This window comes from Lissotriton vulgaris, chromosome 2_1 (genome assembly GCF_964263255.1).
Source record: "Lissotriton vulgaris chromosome 2_1, aLisVul1.2, whole genome shotgun sequence".
NCBI lineage: Eukaryota > Metazoa > Chordata > Amphibia > Caudata > Salamandridae > Lissotriton > Lissotriton vulgaris.
In genome coordinates this window covers 1,578,629,597-1,578,653,686 of record NC_141687.1, presented here as the reverse complement: position 1 = coordinate 1,578,653,686, position 24,090 = coordinate 1,578,629,597, and positions in this window count along the sequence as shown.

The window sequence follows — 24,090 nt, the reverse complement described above, 5'->3', positions numbered from 1 at the left end:
GTGCAGTTCCGGGATGGTTGCCACAGGTACAGTGTATCACGCCTTTGGTTTGTGCAGTTCCTGTTTTCACAGTTTTGGGTATCTTTTGTGTCCTTTGTTGCAAGTCAGATCAAAACTGAGGTCTGGTGCCAGGGGTGACCCTTAAATCCTAAATGTAGAGGCGTTAGGGGTGTAGGTGCAAGTATCCAATGGGCTACTTGCCCCAGTGGCTAATCTTCCCCTGAACTGACTACATTTGGGATGTCAGGGGTGATGAGGCACATTGTTTGATACCAAACATGACATATTTTGGCGGTACCAAAATGGAGTTGTCAAACTTAAGGGTGCCTATCTGCCAGCCCATGTTATCCTATGGACCGATGATCACTTATAGTAGCCCTTAATGGAAAAGGCTTCTATAAATAAATATATGCTTGCATTTATATGTCCTCAACCTTAATATAATGCACCCTGGCTCCCGGGTTCAGAAGGTCATCCTTAGGGGGTGATTGGCATAGATTAGAAACAGTGCATTGACCATGCCTCACATGGTGAGGGCAAAGGCTGTAGTGGCAGGACTGCTGACATCTGTTTGCCTAGGTCACTTAAGGTGGCTAAAACTGTGCTTCAGGCCCCAGTGACCCCTTTAACGCCCAGGGTACCAGTGGTACCCTTTACCGGAGACATATAGGGGGTTAAAGTCCTTACCAAATGAGGTTGTCATTTCGCATGTGTAAGTTTTAGGGAAGGAGCACTGGCTCTAAGGTCTGGTTAGCAGGCTGCGGTGCACTGTAAAAGTTGAAAAGAAGCATTGAGTAGATGAAATGGGGGCAAAAAGTGACGGGACACCTGCAGAAAGGACTGTTTCTTTACAGCAGCAAAGTGCAGAGATCAAGGAAAATGTTGTGATAAAGTTGAGCACTGTTCTTCTACTTGGTGGTGTTAGAGCGCTGCACAGAACTTTCTCTGCTGTTGTCATTCTTTCAGTACCTGTTGTATTTCACGCTGCTTCCTTTTTTTATTTTTTATTTATATCTTCAAAGCAGCAAGATTACACAGAACAATATACTGTATACAGTATATATCAATGGAAAGAAAAAATGAAACACATAAACAAATAGGTACATGGATAAATAAATCAACCCTCAACATATTCACGAAAAGCACCCCAGAAACTTGTACCAGTCTGACGTTTCTTAGGCCCTTTAACAGAAAATAATCCCCATTCCAACTTACATAGGTTGTACATTTTTGCCCGCCATAGTTCAAATACTGGGGGATCTTTCTGGAGCCACTCGCCATCAATACAAAGGCGACAGTCATAGAGAAAAAGATCAGCTGTCGATGTAGATGTAATATATTCAACATGCTGCTTTCAGGCAGCTTCCCTATTAACATCATGGCAAGTGTAATAGTCAGACGAGAATTCATGACCAAAGATAACAACTTTTCTATATATGTTATAAATCTAGACAATTTATCACAGGTAAAGAAAATATGTAAACTATCCGCGTTATCATCCCTACAATGAAAGCACTTTGCATCAGACCCCATCCCCCATTTAACCATTTGTGCGGGGGTGTAATATAAATCAAATAGAGACTCGCTGACATTAATGTCTCCCATGGAGAGTACAATAAGTTTCTCAACCACGATGTCCGTTTCTCCCAACTCTCTAGACCATTTAATATCATATTTATCCAAATCATCTGGTCTATCAGCTGGCAGAAACTGATATACAACTCCAATTTTAGGCTGTTGTCTAACCATCTCTATAAGAGAGTGGGGTGTCATATTGACATTAGTCCAAAATAAAAAGTCTTATTTTGCAGATATTTGAAAAACTGCGCTTTAGGCACACCATATTGTAAAACTCATTCATAAAAAGATTTACACACCCCATCAACAGAATAAAAATCCCCTAAGTTCTTAATAAATGTAAATGTAAATGTAAATGTAGACGTATTTGTAAAGCGCACTGATACCCCGGCAAGCAGTGTGTCCTGGCGCTGTACTCATACCGCTAGGGAACCCGTCCTGGCTTTTCCCCGTGAAATGTCCACTCCTGGGCATCCCCGGGGTGCAACACCAGGCATCCCCAGCGCTGTAGGGGGCCGTTGTGGAGGCTAAGCAAGCTATTGCCCAGAGTTGCAGCGTGGGACCCATGATTAGAATAGGCACTGAGGCGAGAATATCCAGTCATCGGAATTTATGAGCCAGAGACCCGACGAGGCGGGAATTGAACCCTGGTCCCTGGCCAGAACTCTGCATCAAGGTCTGCCGCTCTAACCATTGAGCCACACTGCTTCACATACATCCAATACCTCTTTTCCTCCAGGCTGGAACTATATTATCCCCAAAATATACCCGGTAAGATCTTCAATGCATGCAGGGGCGGTAGTATGACTTTTTCCCCATTATAGTCGGGATATGTAATCGTTTCCACACTTTATAAGCACTATTCAAAACTTTAAATCTCGTTCATTTAAAGTAACTACCATCCACTTCTGTAAATAAGCACTGTTTAGCAATAGGGCCCGTAAAGATTTCGAAGATGGTAGGTGTAGTGGCTCTATTAACAGAACCTTCCCCAGTAATTAACACCTGCATTTTTAACAAAAAAGATGTGCAAAAGTATAAAGCAAAATCCGGAACCGCAAAGCCCCCTCTTTCAAGAGGCAGCGTCATAAAACGCATCGCACGTCTAGGCCTGCCCAGGCTCCAGATAAATTTCCCAAAAATGTATTGAACATTTTGTAATCTAATATTTATAACTTCCAAAGGTAACGAGCGAAATGAGTAAAGAATCTTAGGTAACACCTTCATTTTGATGATGTCACACCACCCTATCAAGGTAGAATATAATCGCCCCCACCTGTCCAAAGAATCTTTAACACTAAGAATCAATGAATTCCAATTCACATCCATCACTTTGGACATAGAAGATCGAATTTGAATGCCCAAATATGTCACCTCTTTAGCTACCCGCTCATTAGACCAGACAATATTGTCCGAGCACAGAATTTGCGTTTTTGACACATTGAGCTTGTACCCAGCAATACATCCAAATGCTGTGGCTAACCGCTCAATCTCCTTTATCGCAAGAGAGGGATCCACAGTCGTCACATCAATATCGTTTGCATAAGCAAACACAGAGAACTGATAACCCTGAACCAGGAATGGGGGAATATGAACATTATTGGATAATTGTTCTATGAAAGGATTTATATGAAGGACAAATAAAAGGGGAGAGCAGGGGCAGCCTTGACGGGTGCCCCGAGTTATAAATACCGCCTCCGATAACAAACCCATTGCAGACATTTTAGCAGAGGGGGGTTCGTACAAGGCTTGAAGAGCTACAATAAATTTAACTCCAAAACCGCTTCGACCCAACAATTGCCACAAGTACCCCCAATCAACACGGTCAAACGCTTTCTCGGTATCCAATAAAATCAGCGCTAACTCCCTCTTTTCTGTAGCGGCGATGTCAAATAGTGATACAACTTTATTAACATGCTTCCTTCAACATTCTACCCCACCTTACATATAACCCTCGTGCTTAATACTGAAAATGCTTCATCTGATCTCAACTTTACCGACGTCCCATTCATGCTGGGCCACTTGCTTCTTCTTCTGTATTTACTCTGCTCTGCCATCCCCAACCGTCTTTTAATATCCCATCCATTACTCCTGTACAGTTGTTTCCATGGATCCATGGGCTCTCTAGGTTTCTGGTTTTATCTGTGGATCTCAGTCTCTATTTCAAGCTCATTGCCAGTCAGTCAGTGTTTAATCAGCAATGCCATTTCAAGACCATTATATTGAAGATGAAATGTAGTTAGATGAAATTTAGATAGACCTGCCGACTTTGGAACTGGGAAACCAGGTTCGAATCCTGAAATTAGTGCACCATCCTGTGATCCTGGCAAAACACTCAGGCCCAGATTTATCATTATGTCATGCAATGCAGCAAGGTAACTTGCTGCCCTAAGTTGTGTTACAGAGAGAGAGCAGGAATGTTCCATATCTATAAAGATTTGGTGTATTCCTGTCCTCTCTTTGCCTTAGTACACTCAGTACAGCATAGCACCAAATCAGGAACCCTTGAGCTGTGGTACAAGGGTGCTTGCACTACAGGCAGGATTGTTATTGTGCAGGAAGTTGTTCCTTCCACATGAAAACAAAATGCAGCACACTTAGAAAGAGAAAACAAAGAAGAAAAATAAAGATGCTTCTCCTCGTTGCACCTCCATCGAGGTGGAGCAGAATTCCGATGCATTCCCAGGTCTACCAGTGTTGGTAAAACGTAGGAAGCATCAAATACATGGGTGGGTGCATAGGAATACCCAAGCTTTGCCCATGTAATGCCTACCCGGCTTTCTAGACAGTAGTTACTCATGTCTTGGCTTTCCTACACCTGTCAGCAGCCTTTGACATAGTCAGAAAATAACACTCTTTTGTTCACGCTGAGAGAAGGGATAGGGATAAAAGGTGTGCTTCTGAAATGGTTCACCTCATTCCTTTAAAGTCTCTCTCAATCTATAAAACTAGGCAAAATCTCTCAGACCATTCTTACCTAGTACAAGGTATACTTCAGTACTCAATTTTCTCTCTAGCACTATTTAACCTATATTTGGAACCGCTCACCATGCTGTTGAAAACGTTTGACATATCGTATTATCTCAATGCAGATAATACACCATTTTAGTTAAAAATCACCTTCCCTGAAGACATAATATTTAGGCCAAACATTAGAGAGCATCAATCCTGGATGAAATACAGCAACCAAATCTGCACAATATCAACTGAAACTTCCACATGGGCTCAAACCCCTCATACCCGCATCAGACTTCAAAACCAAGGTACAGTCTTTAATACTATTTCAAGTTACCTATACCAATCCCCTACTTTCACGCACACATAAAGTACAGTTAGCCCTGCTGAAGACAATTCTTCATGCAGTAAGAGTACTGATCACAGAAGTGAAACACTTTGACACATCACATCAGACTCAACATCTCTGAAGTGCCTCCCATTAAAAGCTAGAAGCTCTTTCAAAGTGGCCTTTATAATTGATGAAGTCTTATACCAGGGGCACCCTGAAATAATCTTCTCAAAAACTCACCCTGTCCGGGTAGAGCTGCTTCATGGCATGTCAAAACTGCCTCTCTTTACCAGAAACATTAAACACAAGAGTTATCTTGAAATTTCTATTGCTGCCTCAAAGCTGGGCACACAAGGAACCCTTCAGCAGGTGCTTTTAATTTGTAAATTACTGCTAAACACAGTCCTTTCAGGTCAGCGCCTATTGCAGCCGCACCAGTCGCAACGCCCTGAAGCCAGCCCTGGCTACTCCCTATTAAGCACTAATTCAATGTTAAAAAAGCCTCTTGCAATGCAGAGCAACCATTGAACTCTATTACACCAGCAATGTGCAATAAACTTCATTTAAAGCTTTAAAACATTATGTACATCAACTAATGCCCCAGTGGTATCTCTAATGATAACCCATAATCTGATATAAGTCTGAGAGCAGAAATTGACTCAGGATTTGCAAATTTTGTCCTATACTTCCATTGCTAAAATGATGTTTAAAGAATTTTGAACTACTTTCAATTATTTCCTTCAGCTGCACTTATACTGTGAATACCTCATGTATGTATCACGTAAATAAACAAATAGCTGGGAGCACCTGGCACCATTGATTGCTAATAATGCACATTTCCTACTTTTTCCTTTCAAATGCATAATATATCTTTTCACATGTTGAAATATGAATTCAGGCTCTTATATTTTCGGATATAATTTCCTTGCTCAAAGTTCACTAATGAAGTAGGTCATATATGTTTTGGTTTTCCCCTATTTCACTTCCCAGTCAAAGTAACTTCATTATTGTAAATATAAAACACGCTCCTTGCCCGAATCCCACATTTCAAAAACCCCAAATCCCAACCGAAAATTTCCTCATGGATCACAGGGTTTTTCTAAAGCAGATCTTAGTCTTTGGTCTTACCCAGCATCAGCTTTTTTAGAAGCACAGCAGAAATCTGCTTAGGTCTTTGAGGGCTCAAATTCAAACCATAAAAAAATACAGGGCTTTGAAATTTGCTTAGATAAGTACTATGGTCATGTTCCCCAGTCATCTTCCTTTCTTATTTCCACTAGAAACTTCAGCGTACTGAAATACTGTGTTGCAGAAGTCAAGAAATAATCCTCCATCACCTTCACCTGGTGCTGTGATCAATTTTTATATGCTAATCCACCTTGATTTGCCTGCACATGTGAATGGTACTCTTTCTTTATGAATCTTCCTGAAAATGGTGCATTAAGCTTGTGAGTCATAGCTTGGACCAGCAAATGACATTGTGGGAGAACAACCGTTTTTACCATGGTGATCTGCCCTACAAAAATCAACGTGATTAAATGCCAGATCTAATTTTTTTAAGTTACATTCTGATCACTCTGGGTTCCTCCTCTTTCAGTGCACAGCTGTGTGGTTCACACCGGCAGTGCTCTGCCTCTATATCCGCTGCAGCCCCCTTCAGACCGCGGTTCTAGCTCCCTAATCACCCCTGGACAGCCCTCGCCTCTAGCTGTTAGTCTTTCTCTTTTAACCTGGTGCTTACCTATTTACTGGCTTTAACTTTTAGCAGTATAGTTCTTCAGACAGTCTTTTTTTTCTGCCTACTTCTGTCAGCCATTGCCCTTGGCCTTCCACCGCTTCCTGCCGCATTTTTCTTTCCCGCTCCTGTTCCCACCTCCCAGCTGCCATGCCCTCCCCTGACCTCTACTTAAAGGAGGCCAGAGGACGCCAAAGGCACGCCCGTCTGCACCCATCTGCGACCCGACTGCGTCTAGCTCTACAACTCAGGTGCCTTCCTCGCACTCAACCCTGGTAAAAACATCAACTGCCAGCTGTCAAAGCTGAACACCACCCACAGCCAATTCTACTGCCAACACTGCCGACATTCCTTCACCATCCACAGCACCCCAATGACCTCGGCACCCACGCCGGATGCCCGCACCAAAGAAGCCCTGCAATGCATCCTCCTCAACATGCACTCCCTGCACAGGCACGCCTTATAGATCTGGGACCTCCTCGACACCCTCTCGCCAGACGTCGTCTTCTTTCCAGAAACCTGGACAAATGCAGCCACTGCCCCATGTATCGCCACCGCCCATCCCATTGGCTACAAGATCCAGAGGAAGGACCGCCCCAAGCACCCAGGAGGAGGACTCGCCATCGTGCACAAGAGCTTCCTCTGACTCTCCACCACCAGCACGAGCAACTCCCTTTCCAACACCGAACTCTGCGTGGCACACTCGCATACAGACCCCCTGGGCCCCATGCTCCCGTCATCACCGCCATTGTTAACCTCATCGAACCCCATGCCATCTCCTCCATGGACTACATAATCAGTGGAGACCTGAACTTCCACCCAACAACCTCAGCGACCCCGACTCCACCGTTCTCCTGGACAACCTTAGACTGAAGCAGCTCATCACCATCTGCACCCACAAGGATGGACACATCCTCAAACCCATCTTCGCAGGAAGAACAAACATCCACTTCAGCCACACCTTGCAGCCCCTCAGGATAGACCACCACTGCGTACACTTCTCTTTCAGCACCACCATCGCACACAAGCCCACCCAGCACCCGCCATGAAGGAACTAGAACAAGGTCACAGAGGAGCACCTCAACTCTACCCTCGTCCATGCCCCCCGCCACGACAAATGCCAACTCTGCAGTCACGTAACTACACCGCTGGATCAACAGCTGCATATACAATCTCACTCCCCGCTGACGGCCTAACAGACAACACCCTCTGAAGGCCGTCTGGTTTACCACCGACCTCCAAGAAGCTAGACAGTAGATGACTTGAGAAACTATTGAGAAACAGCAAAACCACCAAAGACTAGTCTGCCTAGAAACATGACAGATACCACCAACTCATTAGATCCAACAAGAGGACCTACATCAGGAACAAAATCCTCACCAACGCCAGCAACTAAAAGGAACTCTTCAACATCATTCAATAGTGCACCAAACCCCCTCAGCGAAGCCACAGATATCACACTATCCCAGCACCTCTGCAACAAACTTGGCTCCTTCTTCAAAGTGAAAATCAAGGCCTTCTACAACAATTTCAACGAGCAGACTCCAGAAACCACCCTCCCCTCCAGCAATGACAGTCAGACCACCATCACCACCCGGACATGGGTCACCACGAAGACATCACCACAACCATGAAGAGTACCCACTCAGGAGCCTTCATGGACCCCTGCCCGCCTCATATCTTCCACAGAGCTGCTGCCGCCATTACGCCCAAACTACCCCGCACCATCAACTCTACCTTCGAATCCAGCATCTTTCCCAATGACTGGAAGCAGGCTGAGGTCAAGCCCCTCCTCAAGAATCCTTTGGCCGACCCAACAGACCTGAAAAACTACCGGTCCATCTCTCTCCTTCCCGTTGCTACCAGTCAACGATAAATTTGTCAAAGCACAACCAACAACCTTCATTGAATTGAATGCCATCCTCTACTCCTCCCAGTCTGGATTCAGCAGTAACCACAGCACTGAGACCACCCTCCTCGCTGCCACCAATGACATCAGTGTGCCTCATCCTGCTAGTCCTCTCCACAGCCTTCAACACTTTCTCCCACCTCACTCTTGCAGCCAGACTCCATGATGCTGGCATATAGGTATCCGTCCTGGACTGGATCCGCTTATTTCTCTCCAGCAGAACCCAAAGGATCAGAGTTCAACCTTCCTCACCAAACCCCCCAGAGATAAACTGCTGAGTACCCCAAGGATCATCACTCAGCCCCATGCTCTTCAACATTTACATGGCCCCCCTCGCTGCCATCGTCAGACAGCATGGCCTCAGCACAGTATCCAATGCCAACAACACCCAGCTCATCCTCTCCCTCATGAAGACCCCTAAAGACACAAGACACAGCTTCCCGGAAGGAATGAAAGACGTTGCAGCCTGTATGAGCGACAGTTGCCTAAAACTGAACTCAGAGAAGACAGAGGTCCTCATCCTTGGATCCTCCCCCACCACTTGGGATAGCAACAAGTGGCCTCCCACCCTCAGAAACCCACCCACCCTAACAGACCATGCCCGGAACGTAGGCATCATTCCAGACTCCTCCCTCACCATGACTCGCCAGATCAATGCTTGAAGCAGGCGCAAGGCTTGACGCAGCGTTGGGGAGATAGGGCCCCCAGAGCATTGCTTAAGCTGTGCCGCGCTCCTTTTTTCCTTGTGCTTTTATGGCACAGATGCGTGACACATCTGTGCCGTTTTTGCCACATGGTGCGCCGCATTTACAATGCGGCGCACCATGGTGGGGTGGGATGCGCCAGTTGTTCTAAATCTGCCCCAATGCATTTAGCCAACGAGGGAGCACTTACTGATTAGACAGTAGAAATGACTCCAGTTGAGTAGAGGTATTGCACAAAAAGGTGGCATCTTCGTGGACCAACACGCAGGGCGGGATTCATTCTGCCCCCTTTTAGACTCGTTTTTTGTGCCCTTCTGCCCTCTGTTAGACTCGTTTTTCCCTTGTTTTTCTGCCCTTCTTCACCCTGTTAGAATCGTTTTTCGTGCCCTTCTGCCCTCTGTTAGACTCATTTTTCCCTTGTTTTTCTGCCCTTCTGCCCTCTGTTAGATTAGTTTTTTGTCCCCTTCTGCTCTCTGTTATTCCCTTGTTTTTTTGCCCTTCTGCCCTCTGTTAGACTCTTTTTTTGTGCCCTTCTGCCCTCGGTTAGACTTGTTTTTGTGCCTTTCTGTCCCCAGTTAGATTCGGTTTTGTGCCCTTCTGCCCTCTGTTAGACTTGTTGTTCCCTTGTTTTTCTACCCTTCTGCCGTTTGTTAGATTGCTTTTTGTGCCTTTGTGCCCTCTGCATCACCACATCATCACTCAGCGCTACCCCAGCATCACTCAGCACCACCACATTTTCACTCAGCACCACCACATTATCACTCAGTACCACCACAGCACCACTCAGCACCACCACAGCATCACTCAGCACCACCACAGCACCACTGAGCATCACCACAGCACCACTCAGTGACACCACAGCATCACTCAGCACCACCACAGCCCCACTCAGTGCCACCACAGCATCACTCAGCACCACAACAGCATCACTCAGCACCACCACATTATCACTCAGCACCACCACAGCACCACTCAGCACCACCACAGCATCGCTCAGCACCACCATAGCATCACTCAGCACCACCTCAGCACCACCACAGCACCACTCAGCACCACCACAGCACCACTCAGCGCCACCCCAGCATCAGTCTGCGCAACCATTCAACAACAACGGGTTCAAATATGTTCTCTCAATGTTTCAAGCTTTATTACAAATGTCACAAAAAGATGTTAATATTGGATTTTCGTCACAATAAAATACACTGAACATAATCTTCACAAAAGTTATTTACAAAAGTGTAAGCTATTGCCATTATAAATTAAAATCACTTTTATTTAAGTATTAATTATTTTAAAAAAATGAAATGCCATTGTAATTTGTAATATCAATACATCTAAGTCACGTAAATACAAAACATGTTGCATTACAAATGCTGTAGGTGTCACATTTGCAAAAGTTATAACTATTGGCATTGTAAATGACAAAGCTATTAATTTAGCTATTTTCAAAACCAACACATAAATAAAAAAAGTTGTCATTTACAATACCAATAGCTCAAACTTTCCTAATGCGAGACCTGTTGCAGTGCAAATGCTTGTTTTTATATCTGTCAGTGCTTCCTGTTGAGGTTTAATTTCCGTGACAGGCGCCTCATTGCCTACTTGTAACTATTCTCTGACCCTGCTTCAAGGGTCAGAGCAGGGTCAGAGAATAGTTGAAAGTAGGCAACGAGACGCCAGGAAGCACTTACAGGCTTAGAGCAGCAGGTGCCCAAGTTGAAGTTAATTTCTTTGTAACCCTTTTGTAAAAGGTTACAAAAAATTTGCTTCAACTTTTGCACCTGCTGCTGTAACCCTGTAAGTGCTTGGCTGAAAATTCGTCCCCGCTGATTCGCGGATTTTACCGCGATTTCGCGAGATTCGTGGATCGCGAAATCGCGGAAAATCCGCAAATTCCGCGAACTGAACGAATTTTCAGCCCATGCTTACTAATATTATGTAATTTGTGTTCCTGATGGGAAACCTTGTGCCACTTGAGACATCTATTGCAATTTGAGGGGAATACATCTTTTGTCGACATTTGGGGAGGAATGAGGACCTTTTCCGAGGTAGATGACCAATCGTTATTAATTTGCATACATAGGGGATTGTGGTCACTATCCAAGGTATGCTTGACAACCATATCCAAAAGATCACCCCATAGACGAATGTCTAACAAAATGTAGTCTATGCGGGACGGAGAGCTAATTCTGTTAAAGGTATTTGCCCCGCTCATGTCCGAGCATGTCCTTCCGTTTACTGCTCTTAGATTGTGTTCAAGAGTTAGGGCATTGAATAGCCCTCTGTGACCACTTCTTGATGGGAGCTATATTGATGATAGGTATAGACCATTTGGTATTCTCCTCATTAATACCCAGAAAGTCCTCACTACTCAGGCGTTCGAAAGTGTAAATGAGGTCCCTGGCTACTATAATGTTGGAGTGCGGCGAGATGCAATCTAACTTGCACTCCAATGCTGTTATAGTTGCTGATGTTTCTGCGCCGGTAGAACCTCTTGCATTAATATTAAAAAGCTCCACGTTTGTACCATTAGCTGGCCCTCTAATGGTCAGGTGGAGAATGTCTTGTGATGGGGGGTATGGATGGTGATGGACCAATTCAAAGAGATATTAATCCAGATAAGTAAACCCCCTGAGGGGCGACCCTTGCCTGAGCTAGTTGCTGGAAAGAAGTACTTAGTATAACCAGGTTTATACAAGGGAGCCAGGCTCCAAGTCTCCTGGAACTAGCAGACATCAAACTTTTAAATGAACTCATTCCACTCGGGAAGGAGCAGTTTTTTCTGGAGTCCCGCTATGTTCCAGGAGAGGAAGTCCAGCACCCTCAAATTGGGCCCATCTACAAGAACCTCACTATCTACAGCACAAGCTGGAGCTCCTCTCCAATCATCTTTAGAACCCTCATCCTTTGGTCTTTCTACATAGGGGGGCTTGGAGTGGGATCAATCTCCCTACCTCTGGCTCCTACTGGGACAGTAAATAAATTCTGCAATGGACCACAATCTAGTCAGTCAACTGTATTTAGTCCTGACCCTCCTCCCATCCTTCCTTGTGCTTCAAACTCCAACAGCCAGAGTGGGGAACGTCTAATCTGGATGGCTGAATGCTCTGGGGAAGAGGTACGAAATTCCAGAGCCAATAGATTATCAGCAAGTGGAGCATTAGCTAACAACAGCTCAATACAGTCTGTCTGGGAGTTGGACGATATAATCCTCCTGACTCTGACCATATCTTCCCATATTATTGACCTACAGCCCCTCACATGGCGCAACCAATAGACTGCTTTGTTGCGCAAGGAATCACTACTTTCATAGCCTTGCCTAGGGGAACATTTGGGGACTTTAGCCATGTAAACTATTGGGAGAATACCCCCTGAAGAAATGCGGTTCCCCTGGGCAATGGAGCTGGCCTGGGCACTCTGGTCATCCTTAGGATGGTAAAGTCACTGAAGACGGACTGTACCAGGAGAAGTGCTTGGGACCCCTTGGGCTTTTGCCGTATCAGCATAAGATCTTGCAGTGCTGAGCAAGAGGGCCACGGAAGAGGGAGCGTTATCTTGGTTGCTTAACCCGGATATGATCTATTACCCGCCCCGGAGGGAACTCCTGACTGGGACCTATTTGTTAACTGAACAGGTAGAGTGGAGGGGGTTGGGATAGGTGGGCTAGTGACTACAGGGGGATGAACAACCCTGTGATTTAGAACTTCCACCATTTTCTTTAAAGACGCCACCTCCGTTAGCAGTAATTCAACTTTCTGTAACAATCCCTCATTGAAAGGTCCACACTTGCAACTGATAGCAACATCTCTGGTACCAGTAACAGTATGTTCGCTAAGTGGAACAGATGGAATATCCTCAGCAAAGTGCGCTAGTGCTGCAAACCTATTTGAACAAGGGACTTGCTCATCAACTTCACAAACATGTGAATCCCCTCTGTTAATTGAAATTATTAGAGAGAGTAGAGCTTCATCTAGGGGGGAATCTTTGGACAGTACAAATAGGAGGTTTTTGGGATGGTTTGTTGAAGATTGATGGAATTACTCTTCTCGGTTTATTAGCTAATGCTAATGCTTCCTCCAGAGGATTAGTGGGAGGATCCAGTACTGTGCTATTGTTGGCTCCCAGAATCTCTTCACATTCACTTACTATTGACTCAATTCTATTGAGAACGCAATTGCTAGATGTATGCAACACTTTCTTTGCCTTTTTCCCTTTCTTACCCGCGGCTGCCCCCCCTTCATTGTCTTCCTTTTACCCATAAGGGGGATGGTGTTAACCAGGGGTGAATCTACCGGTTATAAGTCTCAAGGATAGGGCTTTCAGTGAAGTGAAAAGATCTCTGGGCTTAAATGTCCTTGGAATTGATCGCAAAGGCCCAACAAAGTAAATAGAGAAAGTACCTTGTGTCCCGAGGCGCGAATGAAAGATGGGGGAGGCCATGCCCTGCCTCTTCGTGGTGATGACGGGCTAGGATGGGCTAGGACAGGCTAGGACGGGCTAGGGCGGGCCCGCCCGCGCGTGTCCCACGAAGCGGGAACCGCGAGCCGTTAAGCAGTGCAGGCACAGGTGGGCTGGATCACGGGGCTGCTGGTTCTGGTAGTCCCCTTGCGACGTCCACAGCAAAGACCCAGCTGCGAGCGGCACAAAAGAGAATAACTAGATGCATGGCTTCGTCATAATTGAATTTATTCAAAAACCAAACAAGGAGAACGTGGTTATACGAACACTCCAGAGTGGGAGGCGCCTGCACATCTGCGGGGTATACCTGGACTACATTGCCTTATATTGTATAAGAACGGGAGTAATAAACCTACGGTCTTGAAAAAGAAGGTGTTATATGAATCTACCTTCAAAACGCGTTAAAGCATTTAGTACAGCCACAAATTTAATTGCTTATCTATCACCTTAGATGCATAAAATGTGGTAGGGAACAATGTGTGTAGGTCAGAGTGCAATAGATTTTATACGACTTGCATGTGTTTTAATGGGAAAGGAGAAATATTATGTTTTTATATATATTGAATGTATTGCAATTAATTTACTGTGATTTTCTGACCAAGTGAATTCCTTTTATTGATTTTTTTTAAAATTCTTTTTTAATATATTTCAATCATTTTTAATATAGAATATAGGTATTTTATGCCAATATTTGGAGGACTCTAAGATTTAAATGAGATTGGTTTGCATGAGTATATATAGGAGGACGGAGAGTGTGAGAGTGACTAGAATTTGAGATCAATGATTAGAGATCTCCCAGAAGACGCCGTTTGGAAATAGTTTATGTTGAACTAGTCCTTTGGGAAACCAAGGGTTCCTCTCTTTTTTTATATATAAAATGATGACTACATGAAACTGTGTACAGATATGTGTAAATATACTAGTCAGCACTACCAGTGTGTATGCGTTTTGATTTCATAGTCACAGTGAGCATCAACACATTCACAGCGCACCTGCTACAAATTACCACTCATAAAATATATGTAGCTACATGTAACAAACAGCATAGAACAACATCTGGTACAAACAAAATAGTGTACGTGGCAACTACATGTAGCAAATAGTCCTTCATTGCCAACCACAATTAACATAGCTTCGTAAAGTAGCTAGTGTGCTGTGACAGTGTGTTTGTCTCTCCTACAGCTAGTTATTAGTACAGACTCCTAATTGTGGACGATAGTAGAGTCAACTCATAGTATGATGACTGTGAATTGATTCACATAGAATGTGCATGGGAACACAGTCCCAAACCTACAATCTCTGTATGCTACATCAAAAACTGTATCCACAAATGAAATTCATTTGGAGATCTCATATCACACATGCAAATGATACATATTATATTTTGCCAGTGAAACAGTGTCTACCTAGTGAGAATGTTTCCCCACTTGCCCCACTAGGCTAAGATGCCAATAGGACAAGCAGTGATGTAGCCTACCATGTTAGTATATTGCACTCAGGTACAAAGAATGGCTTCACATCTATCAGTACAGTCTTAGTGTGAATGTGAATACCCAACACCAACATTCAGAATATGTAACAATTGAACATCAGAAATCACATAAAGCAAGGTCAATACAGCCAAGGTGCCAGACACTGATGCATCCCAAGATATAGTGTTCCAGTGTGGCTAGAAAATCGCAGGCGAACTTCATGTCTGTACGCATAGCCATCACCAAACTTCAAGTAACAATACAACCTATAAACATATTGTGATGGGTCCCAATGGCAACATATTTATGATTGTACTACACCTGACTAGTTGTGACTAGACAAGCCAGCCTTGTGAGCCCCAAATCACAGGCTATTCTTGATGGTAAAGTCTATGAACAATTGCAATGTACATGACCCACACATATCCTTTAAAAACACAAGGCCCACTAGGCCATAAAGTTGATGGTTATGTCCTCAACATGATATGGTGGGTTCTCTCAACACTTCCCTGCAAATAAACCATTAATGGAACAGTTCTACATGGCCAATGTGAGCAACAGTCTACAGGACACATGGAAACAGATGAGCCAAAGTTACATCAATTGATACATACTTGCCTTGGCTTTACTGGGGGTGTCTGTCATGTATTAGATTGTACCAGGTCCATGTGAGTCTCATCACCTGTCTCAGTGTCAAACGACATGAGTGTTGCATGTGAACACCCACTGCTATGCACAAGCAACACCGCCTTGATGCAGAGTGTTGTTGTGATGTGATTTATGCAGCCTTACTATCAGCAATATGTTGGAGGTCATGCCATGGCATGTATGGTGATCTAGCATAGCACCATCAACATGAGTGAGGATCATGTGGTCCACAAATGATGACACTGTTACTTTCGCGTGGGGTATGCCCCTTGAATACGAATGACCTATATTAAACCAATCAAATGGCTTCACCCATAGATCCCCTTTCAGGTGTTTGTAGCCAATCACAGCCCTCTCCTGGAAGGGGAAATATAACCAAGTATCCCCACAGGCTGCTGCTTGCACTGTGGTACATGGTGCAGATTGGCAGGAGGCTCCACTGTTGTAGATGTGGGTGCACTGACCCCATGGCAGTGCTAGTTTGTGGTATCCCTGGGGAAGATAAAGCCATGTAATTGGATGGTAAGACTAATTTAGCACACGGGAGATCTCTTGCAAAGTGTGCCTTTGCGCTACCAGAGGGATTTGGCCCTATGGGTAGTATCACTCACAAAGCAAATCATACAAAAAAAAAACAAATACCTAGAAACCGTAATCTTCAGAGCAAGAATAGTCTGGGCACTGATAAGCGCCAATGCTCTTGTTTTCATTTCTACCAACCGAAAGAAAAAATCATCCCTGGTGTGCTCCTTCTCAGGAAATGCTACTAAGATTTGGAACTCACTCCCCAAGGATCTTTACTGCACCCCCTCTTTTCCTTCCTTCCTTCCAACGGGACCTTAAATGTCTACTTCTCAACAACTACTTCACGTGCACAAGCTGCTCTACATTTTCCTCAATGACTGGATCCTTCAACATGACCACCTGACTTTTTCAGTCTCCTATATTGTCCCTAAATCCATACCTCAATGCATCCTTGTATCATTCCGTTGTAACCTCATAACAACCTAATGATTTATTGCTCATTCTTTGCGTTATGAATCCCCTCATGTACATCATGTAAATGTAATCACATAAGATGTAAAGCGCTCTGATACCCTTGGGTCTAGCTAGTGCTACACAAAACTCAAAATTAAATACATTAAATAAATGATAACTGAAAAGCCTGAACTCACACGTGTACTAAGGGTGGGCGTAAAATCCGTTTCGCGGGCGAATTTACGGATTTTCCGCGATTTCGCGATCCGCGAATCTCGCGAAATCGCGGTAAAATCCGCGAATCAGCGGGGACGAATTTTCAGCCAAGCAAGGGTTACAGCAGCAGGTGCAAAAGTTGAACCTAATTTCTTTGTAACCTTTTACAAAAGGGTTACAAACAAATTAACTTCAACTTGGACACCTGCTGCTAATTGCTTCCTGGCGCCTCGTTGCCTACTTGCAACTATTCTCTGACCCTGCTCTGACCCTTAAAGCAGGGTCAGAGAATAGTTACACGTAGGCAACGAGGCACCTGTCCAAGGAATTAAACCTCATCAGGAAGCAGTTATAGATATAAAAAACAGGAAGAAGGGAGAGGATGGCAAATACACCCATTTTGAGTTGTCAGGAGGGGTTAAACTAAAAGAGACCTTTACAGCACAATTTTCATATGCATTTTGCTAAAAATAAAAAGCTGTATGTTCTGTAGGGGCAACTCAGGAATCTGGCCCTCTGAGATCCGGCCTCTCTTTCTTTCTCTCGTTCTCTCTCTCCCTCTCTCTTTCCCTCTCTTTCTCTCTCTTTCCCTCTCTTTCTCTATCTATCTATCTATCTATCTATCTATCTATCTATCTATCTATCTATCTATCTATCTATCTATCTCTCTCTCCCTCTCCCATAAACGACTGCATGGGTAACTTCGCTATGCAAGTGGCTCGCGAAGACGCAAAAATCCCAGCAAACACGCCAAAAACCCCGCGAACACGCAAAAAAACTAAAATTTGCACAAATTCGCGAATTTTGCGGATCGCGAATTAGCAAATCCGCAAATTCGCGGATCGCGAATTCGCAAAATTCGCCCATGCTTAATGTGTACACTGTCAACACATATATTAAACATGGATAGAAAGGCCGCAGGTCAACTCAACTATTCAAACCCAAACTAGCAATTGCACATCACAATACACCCAAAAACATAAATTTTGTATTGCATCCAAAAAAGGATGCATGAGCCTAAAGCATACGATTTCCAGCCACCATGTTAGACAAAAATGACACTTCCCAGTCAAAGCATTTGAATGGCTGCATGGTGTCATGTCAGGCCTAGTGTGAAATCGAAGCATTGACTGGTAGCGTAAAAAAAAAAAAAAATTGAGCATTTACTGAAAACGTGACACATCTGCCCAGGAAGTGATGTCGAGGATCATGCAGGCTGCAAACCAGGAACTGTGAATTTACTTTCATATTTTAACTTTAAGTCATAGCTTAACTGTCTGTGCTTCTGAGTCGTTGAGTCTTGGCTGTGCTGGTGAGGGTTTTAGTGTGCCTGGAGCTGTTTAGTTGTGTCTGTTGTCCCTGTTGCGGCCCTAAAGTCCTTTTTGTACTTTCTTTTTGTGTATTATTGTGTCTTGTCCTGTGTTCAGTCACATGCTTGTCTTTTGAGGATTAACTGTAATAGGGCTAGTTGTAAGTTTTTTTTGTTTTTTTTTGTTTGGGTGTTGGTTCTGTTCAGTTTGGATTATGCCTGGGAAGGGTAAGGCATGACCCTTGAACGGTAAGGAGTTTGGGAGCTTCTTTTGGTTGGTAAACATCTACCTGCCAAACATGGTGACGAGTGGTGGCCGTGTTCTCCTGGGCTGCCCCATAGTGGAGCGCTGGCAGTTGTGGGAGATGGTGCAGGCACTGATGGAGAGGCTGTTTGGACCAGATGGTCCATCAGCTAAAACATTGCTTGGCGGATGTATTTGGCAAAGAGTCGGACCTGCTATACTACATTGGCTCCCAAATTGATGGAGAAGCTTTTAAGTACACCTGATTTGTGCGTTTTTCAATGTTTTATGCCTCACATACCTTTGTGCTCTAAATAGCCATGCCCCCATGCAAATGAGGCAAATGCTGTGGCATTTGCGCAGGCATGATCTGTGCAGAGTGTTATCTGTGACAATGAGCAGGACACATAAGTGATAGTGTCTCTTTGGGTGATACAATTGAGTACCAGGGAAGAATAAAGCTGACGCACAAGCCCGTAACCCATCCAGACAACTCATATGATGAGAAACTAGGTAATGCAGATCAGCTCAAGAGGTGCTTCTTTCACCACAAGCATTTGTCAGGTACAGTTGTGATGGGCCATTACAGAACATACGTTACACGTTAAGTTGTCTGCAAAACTCTGTGGGAGTGCAAATCAGAAGCAGTGGTGCTGCACAGCTCAACTTGGATTTGGCCTGTGCTGGCCAGCAAGACAGAGAAAATGCAGATTTGAGCAGAAGTCATTGATGAAGGGGCAATCCGTTGAGTTATGGCAGACTACCTTACCAACAATGGTGCTTATTTAGAAGACCCTAGCAGCTCCGGTACTCATTTCCTGGTGTGAAAATTAAGAGGGCATGTGCATTGCAATTCCTCGCTGAGTATGGTATGTGAGTTATGTAGGCGAGTTATGCAGAAACTCATCAATGTCAGCTACAATAGTGAAATAAAGTAGTTATGAGGTCCAAGAACTGGTCCCGCAAATTGGCCAACAGGTGCATAATTTGGCTCATCGTATGTATGTACACTTCAGCCTGCCTTAACGATATGTATCATTCAGGCATGTCAACTGTGCGAATAGCTGACAGAACAGAAAATCAACCTACAAAAATATTGACACAGATATATCAAAGTCAAAATTATCGAAGTCCAATCTACATAAAGGTAAGTACAAAAAAAATATTTAAAAAATATTGTCAAAAATATCGATGTTAAAAATATTGTTTTTTTAAAATGTTTTAATAATAATGTAAAATTAAGTAAATAATACATATAATTAAAAGAAATATAGTTAAAAATACTAAAACATTTAAACATAATAACTAATACATATAATGTTAAAATAAATTAAACATATACATATAAAATAATATATATACTTACTCCACCTAGTGCAACATTAGGGAAAGCGTTGGATAGCGAAGGGGTAAAAATTACTATTCCCACTCCAGAGATTGCAACAGTAGGGAAAGCGCTGGATAGCGTAGGGGTAAAAATTACTATTCCCACTCCAGAGAGTGCAATAGAGGGGAATGCGCTGGATATTGTAGAAGTAAAAATTACTATTCCCAGTCCAGTGAGTGCAGCAGTAGGGAAAGAGCTGGTTAGCGTAGGGGTAAACATTACTATTCCCACTCCAGAGAGTGCAACAGTAGGGAAAGTGCTGGATAGCAAAGGGGTAAAAATGACTATTCCCACATTAGAGAGTGCAACAGTAGGGAAAGCGTTGGATCATGTAAGGGTAAAAATTACTATTCACACTCCAGAGAGTGCAACAGTAGGGAAAGCGTTGGATAGCGTAGGGGTAAAAATTACTATTCCCACTCCAGAGAGTGCAACAGTAGGGAAAGCGCTGAATAGCGTTGGGGTAAAAAATACTATTCACACTCCAGAGAGTGCAACAGTAGGGAAAGCGCTGGATAGCGTTTGGGTAAAAATCACTATTCCCAGTCCAGGGAGTGCAACAGTAGGGAAAGTGCTGGATAGAGTAGGAGTCAAAATTACTATTCCCACTCTAGTGAGCGCAACAGTTGGGAAAGCGTAGGACAACGTAGGTGCTAAAAATAACATAATTATAAGTGAAATAAATATTGTAATTAAATAATAATTCATTAATACATTTAGAAACAAAACTACAAATATATCTAAAATAATAATTACTTTAATAATATTAAATACTTTCCCCGTTCCCCAATAAACACACAACACACTCTACATAAAATTCACACAATTAAATTAATTGTCAATTAATCAATTAATAAAAAAGAATTTAAAATTAATAATTAAATACAAATAAATTAAATGTCAATGACAATAAATAATATGTAATACAAATGAATTCCTCAATGAATAATTATTTAATAACAAAAACATTATCTATACTCCATTTTTCTTAATTAATTACTTATATACAAATATTTTACTTCCCACCCTATACCCCTATAAACCCACAACCCACTCCAATAATAAATTAATTCAAATAAAATATTTGTCAATTAATAATAATTAACAATTAATAAACAATTAACAATAAATGAATTATTAATGACAATAACAAAACAATTCTAATTATTTAATTAAAATTAAATTACTTCCCACCCTATTCCCCTATAAACCCACAACATGCTACAGAAATAAAACACAAAATGTAATTAAAATTAATTAACAATTCCTAAAAATTATTATTTAATTTACTATAATTAAATTACTTCCCACCCTATTCCCCTATAAACCGACAGCCCACTATGGTACTAAAACCCAAAATTTACTTTTAAAAACATTACTAATTTCAAAAAAATGTATACATATATTTTTAAAAAAGTACAATACGTAAAGAAAATATAGGACACATACATATAAAATACATACTAAAATACATAACACTCATATCAATTTCGATATTACTAACATCGATATTTGCAACATCAATACTTCTTACCTTAACTTCGATATTCTGGTTGTCAATATTTTTGATTTCGATATTCTGTCCCTACGATATATTGGATATTTAAAAATCAATATTTTGACTGTCCACCCAGCTGTGCCCTTAGCTTCATTACAACCTGATGGGTTACATAGCCAATTGCTATGCATATGTGCTGTGCTTTAGTTGAATACAATATATGTGTACTAAGTTAATTGATTTGTTTTACGTGTTATGTCTTGTAGGTGGACCTGCATCATTCACAGTTGGCGAGGTGGAGGACTTCAAGGATCCCAACATTAGCAGTGAATGCCTTCATCAATACTAATTGTGCAGTATAAGGACTGAGTGTGATGTCTGATGCTGTGTGAATTTCCAGATGAAATGTTCATCCTTATCACAAAGAAACTTTTATACTATGAATAATAGGTCAGGAAAAGTGGATGTTAATTCTAGCATGTGCATCAGCCTCCGACTAATGTCGATGAGAATACATTGCCAATCTATAGAAGTCTGGGATAATATATGATTCAATATTGGTGAAAGCATAGGCGTTGAGAGGGGTTACACTTACAATTTCCACTCCAAACAGGTCCACAGTAGGGAAAGTATTGGACTTAGGAGGGGTAAGATTTACAATTCCAACAGTAGAGAAAGCCTTGGGATTCAGAGGGGTAACATTTAATATTACCACTCCAGTTTGTGCAATAGTAGGGAAAGCATTGGACTTCGGGGGGGTTACATTTACTATTCTCACTCCAGCCTATGCAAAAGTAGGGAAAATGTTGCACTTCAGGGGGGTTAAGTTAACTAATCCCACTCCAGTCTGTGTAACCGTAGGGAATGCATTGGACTTCAGAGTGGTAAGATTGACTATTCCAAATTGCATCAGGGCCATACCGGCAGCAAGACACTTACCGGCAGCCTTCCAGGGTTTCCCAGCGCCTCCGCCGCCGCAGGACACACGCGGCCGCCGAGTGGGGCGTTTAAGGAAAACTACAACTCCCAGCGTCCCCTGCTGTGCGGGGACGGCGACTGATTGCTGGGGCTTCCGTAGGGAGGCGGACAAAAACGAGCCCTTCCTCCGGTGGAGCGGGGGTCCAAATTGCATCAGGGCCATACCGGCAGCAAGACACTTACCGGCAGCCTTCCAGGGTTTCCCAGCGCCGCCGCAGGACACACGCGGCCGCCGAGTGGGGCGTTTAAGGAAAACTACAACTCCCAGCGCCCCCTGCAGTGCGGGGACGCCGACTGACTGCTGGGGCTTCCGTAGGGAGGCGGACAAAAACGAGCCCTTCCTCCGGTGGAGCGGGGGTCCAAATTGCATCAGGGCCATACCGGCAGCAAGACACTTACCGGCAGCCTTCCAGGGTTTCCCAGCGCCTCCGCCGCCGCAGGACACACGCGGCCGCCGAGTGGGGCGTTTAAGGAAAACTACAACTCCCAGCGTCCCCTGCTGTGCGGGGACGCCGACTGACTGCTGGGGCTTCCGTAGGGAGGCGGACAAAAACGAGCCCTTCCTCCGGTGGAGCGGGGGTCCAAATTGCATCAGGGCCATACCGGCAGCAAGACACTAACCGGCAGCCTTCCAGGGTTTCCCAGCGCCTCCGCCGCCGCAGGACACACGTGGCTGCCGAGTGGGGCGTTTAAGGAAAACTACAACTCCCAGCGTCCCCTGCTGTGCGGGGACGCCGACTGACTGCTGGGGCTTCTGTAGGGAGGCGGACAAAAACGAGCCCTTCCTCCTGTGGAGCGGGGGTCCAAATTGCATCAGGGCCATACCGGCAGCAAGACACTTACCGGCAGCCTTCCAGGGTTTCCCAGCGCCTCCGCCGCCGCAGGACACACGCGGCCGCCGAGTGGGGCGTTTAAGGAAAACTACAACTCCCAGCGTCCCCTGCTGTGCGGGGACGCCGACTGACTTCTGGGGCTTCCGTAGGGAGGCGGACAAAAACGAGCCCTTCCTCCCGCGTCGCGGGACCCGCGCGGGCGATGCCGGGCGGAGCCCGGGCAGAGGGCGGGCCGTCTGTGGCCGTCTAGGGACGAAGAGGGACGGGACGGTCACCCCCCTAAAGCCCTACCTACAACATGGGTAAGCGGAAACTCCAAACATCTATCACTGGTGGTGCGGGTAAATCAAAAGTTCCACGAAATGCTCCATCCTCTGCCAGCATTATGTCCTATTTAACATCTGCTGTAGGGAAATTGAACCAGGAGATTGCAGCAACTGAACGTGAACTGGGGCTAGACACACCTCTCTTGGATCACCAGGTGCCTCCTCTGTCTGGGACACAATCCATACCATTGGAGCCCTCAGTCCAGATCATTACTGCTAAAGACCGGGCATCACTACCCCTATGTACTGCTATAATCCCTGATGAACCTAATTTGTTGGGCGCAGCTGATCACCATAGTTGTGCACAAGATCCTGAACCCCCAGCTGTTAAGTGTACCAAGAGGTGCCTAAAGAGAACAAAAAGGATCTCCACGCAGCATGTTGTCACATCCCGTTATATGTCTAGGAGATTTGAAAAAGGCATAAAGGACATGGTGGAAAAAAGTACCCTTGTTCAGATCGCTAAAGATATTGTGGAGACTTTAAAAGACTGTGTCTCGGAAATTGTGGGGAAATGTGAAAGGTTAAATA